Source organism: Nelumbo nucifera, chromosome 1, assembly GCF_055504915.1.
Source record: "Nelumbo nucifera cultivar China Antique chromosome 1, China Antique-T2T, whole genome shotgun sequence".
Lineage (NCBI taxonomy): Eukaryota > Viridiplantae > Streptophyta > Magnoliopsida > Proteales > Nelumbonaceae > Nelumbo > Nelumbo nucifera.
This window is the reverse complement of record NC_142649.1, coordinates 198,178,303-198,186,251: the sequence shown is the minus strand read 5'-3', so window position 1 is coordinate 198,186,251 and position 7,949 is coordinate 198,178,303. Positions and strand designations below refer to the sequence as shown.

The 7,949-nt window shown below is 40.7% G+C and overlaps 1 pseudogene across 1 annotated transcript; it reads right to left on the bottom strand.

Moving 5' to 3' along the window:
• Positions 1 to 907: 907 nt before the first annotated feature.
• On the bottom strand, positions 908 to 7,554 carry LOC104602343 (uncharacterized; annotated as a pseudogene). Its single transcript, XR_016080885.1, has 4 exons — positions 2,900 to 7,554; positions 2,565 to 2,782; positions 1,610 to 2,069; positions 908 to 1,483 (listed from the first exon to the last, which is right to left on the bottom strand). The product of XR_016080885.1 is annotated as an uncharacterized LOC104602343 (transcript).
• Positions 7,555 to 7,949: the final 395 nt, after the last annotated feature.

Below are 7,949 nucleotides of genomic sequence, written 5' to 3'. Positions count from 1 at the left end.
GTGAAGAAGCCCATTAAATTACAAAATTATAATTACTTAACTTATTAGTTAATTTAAAAAAAAAAAAAGAGTCGAGATAGAGAAATATTAACAAAGCACTCCTTGTGCTCTTTCTATTTACACAAAAAACCCAAAACGCTAGAATGTCATTTTTTCCTTTTTTGTATCCACATTCGCCTTTATATTTCTTGTGTATATTTTAGATTTGTTTCTACTTTCGTAAGTTTCGTTTTGTTTTCCTCTAAAGCAAAGGCTTTACTTTTGTACAGACCTCCTACACCCCCTCTCCCTCCTTGTTCGTTCGGCGTTCCCTCTGTTTGACAAGTCAGAACTCAGAAGGGAGCACGACGAGGATACCCTTTCTTCTTCGAGTTCGCATCTCCGCCCCACCGCCTCTCGCCCCACACGTCAAGCGTCCGCCATCTGTCGGCATTCCCGCATGTTAACCCAAAACCGAGTCAAAACACTCGTTTACTCATTTCTACATTCCCGCGTGCCCGCATGCTTGAACTGGCCTCTCCTGACCCCCGTTCTTCTCCCCTCACCCGAGCTCTCCTCCGGCACCGGCGACCATTCCGGTGAACTCACCTTGACCAGGTATTCTCCAAAGATATTGATCGTGCTCTGAGAAAGTTATTATCACCCAAAAATGGACAAACGTGGCAAAGCAATGGTCAAATCCACCATGAAAGCAGTTGTTTCTAGCAAGGTAAACGGTAACTTTACTTCGAGTCTTCCTAACTGTGCATCGATCTCGCAAAAGCTGATAAATATCGATATAACTTTCTTGCAAGTGGCTCTGACAAACCAAGGAAGAAATCAAATTACGGGATTGAAAGGCAACCAAGAAGTGAGGCCATTGAAGCCGCGTCTTCGTACAAAACAGAATTTCCACATTTCGCAGCACTTTATGGAAAGTCCAGAAGAAGCCATATGGTGAGTTCTGGTCCTTATATTTTATTCACAAAAAAAAAAAACGAAAATTCTGAAAATGTAGTTACTTTTATTTTGTTTTCTTCACAACTGATCTGATCTGATCTGATCTGATCGCCCTTTTACTTAATTTATGTTGGGTGAGGAAATAATTAAGGTTGTTCCAAAGGTTGTAGCAAGAAAAGTTGGGATCACAGGCAAGGGAAAAGCAGTGTTGTTGGATCTTAAAGGGAGGTCATGGTCTGTGAGTTTCTTTCGAAGAATGGATGGTTGTGTAGATATTATAAGCGGGTGGGCAGCTTTTTGGAAAGCCCGGAAGGTGAAGCATGCCACTTTGAGTTCATCCAAGGAACAGTTACAGGGAAAGTGATCATATGCGTCAATATATTCCGAGCTGCGGGATTCGGAGAACTCGCTCGCTTCTCTAATGTTATACCTATGGCCTTCTCTAGCTTGCCGACTTTGACGATGAAGATGTTAGCTTGTAACGTAGAGGCCAGCGTATCTGAAACTGATGCTGCACAAATCACTTCTGCTCTAGTGCTCTTCTCTGTAATATTGATAATGAAAAACAAATGGACCAAATCACTTCTGCTCTTCTCTGACATGAAATAAAAAAACGAAATAGCAAAATAAAATATGAGTGTTGGAAAATACCTGGTCAAGGTGAACTCACCGGAGCGGTCGCCGGTGCCGGAAAAGGAGAGCTCGGGTGAGGGGAGAACGGGGTCAGGGGAGGCCAGTTCAAGGACGCGGGAAAGAAGAAATGAGTAAATTAGGGTTTTGACTCGGTTTTGGACTAACACGCGGGAATGCCAACCGCGTGCGGAAGGACAGATGGCGGACGCTCGGCGTGTGGGGCGGAGATGCGAACTCGTGTTCTTCTCCGCAAAATCCTGAACTCGTGTTGCCAGACGTATATTTTTCACCTCCTCGTCACCTGAACTCGTGTTCTTCTCCGCAAAATCCTTTTCCCCGTCGGATGACAATACTGGGCCATGAAACGGTTGAAAATATTTCTTAAGCTTCCTGGGGGTCGACGAAGCATCTGTATCAGAGCCATGGAGCGCACCCCGATTGTGTTTCAACCGCAATGTAAATGCCAGATCCGGGTCGCCACACTTCATGCCTCCTAGCTGACAAATGAAGGAACGAGGATATTTTCGTCATTTGGTTGTCCAACTCCATTGTGGTAGAGCTGGAATGAATGGGAAACCCAATTTTCCGAAGTATCTAGAATTCAAATCACAAATTACAAATAACAGAGCAGGTGGCAAACCACAAGGAAATAATTAAAAAAAATAAAAAATAAAAAGCAAAAGCAAGGTCAAGTAACAGATTGGGGGCGCGGGCAGGGGTGAAGAAAACTGAAGTGGAGAAACAAAGTGAAAACCGATGGTTTCAGAAAGAAACCCGAAAATGGAACGATATATACAAAGATGGGATTGAACTGTGAAAAACACGACAGGGCACTAAGTAAATTCGCAATATCGATCTATAACAAGTCTAGAGCCCAGATAAACAATAACAGACGAAGAAGCAAGTGATGTCGATAAATGCTAAATTCAATGAATAACTAATAATCACCAAAACGGGTAATGGGTATTCCCCAGGAGAGTAGAGAATCTTACTTTGCACCCCAGTGAGCAGAACCTGAAAGAATCCAGAAGACTTCGAGAGCAAATCTCGCAAGTGTTAGTCACGCCCGCCCTTTCCCGGCCTTGGTTGCCCTTTCATTGAGGAAAACGATCTTCGCGCTATTGATAATGTAGGTCTGAATGGCGGAGATGTCGATGAACTTCTGAACTTCATTAGCCCTAATGATGTTGTGGTTTGAAGACCTCCTTATCTGTTCAACAAGGTATCCCCAACGCAGATGAATTAGAAGACCAATCCATCGTTAGAGAGACTTGCGGCCCAAACAGAAACAGCAGAAAAACGAAGTCCAGCAAGATGGAAAACATACCTGAACAACGCAATGGTATTTGTGGTGGATCAAACAATAAGAGCAGATAGCATTCCCCATGCAGTCTAAGCAATACAGGTTGCACTCGCTCTTGTTGGAATCTCCGTGGGTTAAACAGGGAACGAAGTAGCTAGCCTTCGACATGGGTTTCAACCACGGCGGACCCAAATCGCCGTCGTCCATTGGAACCATTGGACTTACCTGAGAGAGCATGAGCTGGCCTGGCTTGTTTACAAGGGTTTTGTCCATCTTCACATCTCCCTTCCTCCTTTTATACGAGTCTCTATCTGTCACCACTCAAAGGGGAAAAATCTATGTAAAGTATCATAAACTTATGGATTCTCAGTAACTTGGATGTAAGGCAGAGGTCTTTAAATTGGATCTGTAATTTAAGCTATTGGCAGTATCAATCTACATTGACAAGTTTCTTAAGTAACAGTCAAATGTAACACTGATTTCTTGTCTATTGATAACACACTTCCAAGCACTAATTTCTTGTCCTTTTGCATAATGGACATGTCATTTTCTGTTGAAGGCCTTAATACCCAAAACCATAACAAAAAATCTAAACAAATAAAAAATAATTATACCTGGCGTATCAGGTTCCCAAATCTGAATGTAGACCGCTTAGAGAAGCTAACTATTAGAAAAAAATGAAAGGAATTTATTGTCTACTATTCCTAAAAGCATAAGAAGCAATTGGTTGGGATCTAAACTTCTAGAGAACAACTGCTGTTATTTTGATGTAACATTACCATGGTGTACTTTAAAGAGTTTTAAAGCATTAACTACATTCTCTTATATTGTTTGTTCTCATCTAAGGTGTGGCAATACTTTTTTTTATTTGTTTGGAAGAGATTTAGAGGCACTGTCTGAATTTCCACACCTTTTTAGATCATCTCTGATAAGCTGTTCCACCCATGGGGAAAAGATATTATGGCAATGTACAAGACGAGCAGTGTTATGGGGGTTGTGGAGTGAAAGGAATGCCTGTATTTTTGGAGAGCAGTATAATCAAGCAGAGGAAGTAAGAACTCACCGTGATAAGAGTTGCTCACTGGGTTTTAATATGTGATAAGTTCAAAGGAATTATCCTAAATGACATTTTGAGTGGCTGGCAAGCTGTGGCGGATTTCTAGTTCAGGAGGCAACTAAGAGTAGCGGATTGAATTGCCCCGGCTGTGGAGAAACTCATTTTTAACTTTGATGGGTGCTGTTTGGTAATCCCAGGATTGGTGAGGTTAGGGACCATTGTGGCAACATTATCCTCAACTTTTCAGGTGCAATTAGACATGGTAATCCTTTGCGGGCTGAAATGTTGGCTTTAGTTCAAGGTGTGAAATTGATGAAGGTGCAAGAAATGAAAGATGTGGAAGTGAAGGGAGACTGCCAAACTATAATATATTGTGTGAAAGCTCATGAAATAATCCCTAGTTTAGGCCCCTGATGAGATAGGCACACTACCTAGGTGCCTCTTTGAACATTTCCTTCCCTAGAAGTGCAAACATGCTGACAGATTCTTTGGTAGGAGCAATGTGTTGAGTAGGCTGGCTATCCTGTTGAGTCTGGTGTGGGAGGTGTGGTAAGGGACCAAGATGGAAACATCATGCTGAGCTCAGGTTGGATTAATATCTGTAACTCTTTGACAGCAGAGTTGATGGCCCTACTTCAAAGCCTTAAGCTGCTTAAGTCATAGAACTGGAGGTACGTACTAATTGAAGGGGACTGTAAGGTGGTTATTATTTGGCTAAATTCTGAAGAGGACCTGACCTTCCATGGAGATTCAGACTTTCGGTTAGGGAAGCATCTTTCCTAGGTAGAAGTTTGAACTGCTCATTCAAGTGGACTCCCAGATCTGCTAATTCCCTAGCTGATTATTTGGCCAGAACAGGAGTATCTAGACAAGGTTCTGACTGGGGGTAATGCCAGGTCCTGGGGTTCTGCTGTAACAGGGGTGTCTATATGAGTATATTCTTGTATGGTCAGCTTTTGCTGTCTTGTTGTATTGATCCTGATACCTTCTTGGGTACTTCAGGTTTTCCTTTGATCATTAATTATTATGTTAATTTTTATCAAAAAAAAGAACTTTGTCTCAAAATGCAAGATTTTATAGTGAAATATTCTGGATGAAAGATTCCCCTCAATTGTTGTGTCATAATCGAAGTAACATATTCAACACATAACTTTTAGGGATTCCAAAACAATCAATATAGATGTCAAGACATCCCTCCCAACAAAAGGAAAAGATAAGAACAAGAAAGAAATGAAAGCCTTATGTAGACATGAAATTTAGGAGAATATATTAGATAGAAGTATCAAAATGTAATGACAATCCAGCAGGAAAACATAAATACAATTATGAAAAACAAGCCTCACTGGTACCCTTTTCAGCTTGCTATCTAAGCACTTCCCTATGTCAGGTACCTTTGCCTAGTACACACAAGAAGCAAAAATGAGTTTCGAGAGCACTATGACAGAGGAGAGAACAATGCAAGTTATAAAAGAAACTCAGAGGGAAACCAAGCAGTAACTATGTATTTGAAAAATGGAATGATATCATTCAACTCGAGAACTCCACTTCAGATTTCTGAAGTGGAGTGCAGTCTACTTATCCCTTTTTTATCAAAGATTGAAGGGTATTCCAATGATCAAAAACAAAACTAACAGTTGTTAGACTTCTAACGGTAAATTAAAGGAAGAATCTTATAAGTACTTTATACCCAAAGGTTAGGAGAGGTTTAAGACCCTTTCCTTCTCAGAAAAAACCAGGGAGGTTTAAAGGATTTACCCTAAAATATAAATTATACCCAAATGAGTTTACTTGATTGCTATATATTGCTTCTATATTGCTATAGAAGCAAAGGAGTTTTCTGCTGTAGTTTTGGGGTTCTCCCTGCAGTTCACTTGATTGCTTTATTTATGCAATATAAAAATGGTATATCACAAGTTTATGATCAATCTTGCTGCCAAGGAATTTTCTAAATGTTTTGACCATATGAGATTACTGAGTAATATTTGCATAACCAAACTTGAGCAATTCATAAAATCAAAAGATCAAACCGATGATGCACAACTCATGTGAGCCTTATACCAACCATTTGGGTGATGACCATCTAATATGTAATTTGAAAAAAGTCAGAGCTACCCCACTAATCTGGCACATAGTTACCGAAGAGCCTGCTCTTCTAATGCATATGAAGAGAGTAAGAACCTGCTTAGTGTTTATCACAGACAACCTCAATGAAAAACCTGAAGATACCAGAGGATATAGTGTACAGCCTACAGCTAGAACAACCTTCTAATAAAGGACCTCTTTTCCAAAAATCATTATTACAGATGCAATTGAGAATAGCTATTTAACTCCAAGAGAAGCTCAGGGAATGCAGAACCTGATTAAAGCTTCTCTGTACTCATATATCTTAGTTACACTAGACAGGTGACAATAGAAAGAAATCCATCAAAGAGAGACACAGCATATCGTCAAAAACAAAACAATGAGCTCTAGGAGACAGGACACTTATTAGCAACGAACAGAAGCTTATAAGATTAACAGCTGTCAAGAGTACCTTAAATTATAGAAAATACTTTTTAATCAACAATTAAGGAATGCTTTTCAATTGTTACTTTTAAAAACTTATAGCCGGTGATAATTTACCAATACTATTTCTACATCTAATTAACTATTATACAAAGGAACAATCTACTGCTACATTAGGAATAAGTATCAAGCTAATGTTTTATTGGCACACGAGAAAATCTCTTGATACCATCCATAACCACAATGGGCCTCAATAATATTCCAGTAAAAAAAGAAATCACCAATGAAAAAAGTAAATGGATTGGGGGATTCTCCCTATCTAATCCTCTTCTACAAACTATGAAAATACAGAACATAAAAATGATGCAATAACGAGAAGAACCTGGAGTAAAAGCAGAAAAACCCAAGCAACAATCGGAACAACTCAGGCAACAACGAGAAGAACCTGGCAAAAAAAAAACAATTCAACACATAGAAAATAGATACACCAGAAGAACACATACAAACACGAGAAGAACACCAGAATGAACCCAAGCGGCAAGAACGGAAAACAGAAAATAGAACGGGAAGAACCCCCAAGCAGTAAGAAGCAATATATATAAAGATTAGCATGCCAATACATCTGCCCTAAGAAAGAGAAGAAATGATTATAGATGCCGAGCATGCAAGTGATGAAGAGACAGATCCAGTAGCATGCAAGGCGACAAGCAGTGATGGCAGATCTACGAGGCAGCATGCACTACACGTATAATGCATGCAAGGCGACGAGCAGTGACGGGAGATCTACGAGGCAGCATGCATTACACGTATAATGCATACTGCCTCGGATTTCTTTCGGGTCGCCGGATTTTGTTGACGGATTTCTTTCTCGGATGGCAAAACACAGCAACTCTTCCTCGGATGGCAAAATAGAGTCGGACTCGAAAGGACAATGAGCTCTCTCGAAGAGGGAGACTCTCCCTTTGAACTTGGGAAGAAGCATCTCGAAGAAGAGACTCTCATTCGTCAATCTTCTTCGATTGTTGGAACCACGAATTCTGTAACTTCAACTATCACTGAGCAACCGAGTAGGGAGAGATACAGAGAGAGAACCGAGAGAGAGGAATTGGAGAAGAGTACAGTGAGAGAGAACTCATGAATTGATTTTTTGTCATGTATCAATTTTTTGGCTAACTACCTCGTCATTTGGTTTGCTTCCAAGTGGCTGATGACTCAGAAGCCGAAGAGGAGAACCTTGGCTGCTGAGCTGAGTTGAGCTAGTCAAGCTAGATGGCGAGCTGACTATAGTGTTGAGCTGCTTATGAGGTGTCGAGCTGTCTGTGAGGTGTCGGGTTGACCAGGTGCCGAACTGCCTGTGAGGCAAGCTGGATTGATGAGCTTTGTTGCTCTTTAGAGACCTACAAAGAACCAAATGTCAGAGGGCCCAGAGTGGTTAACCCGACGAGGTCGCTCCGATGCTTAAGTCAGTACTCTCATAGTAGATTACGAGCTAAAAATCACAAAGTCTGAGAG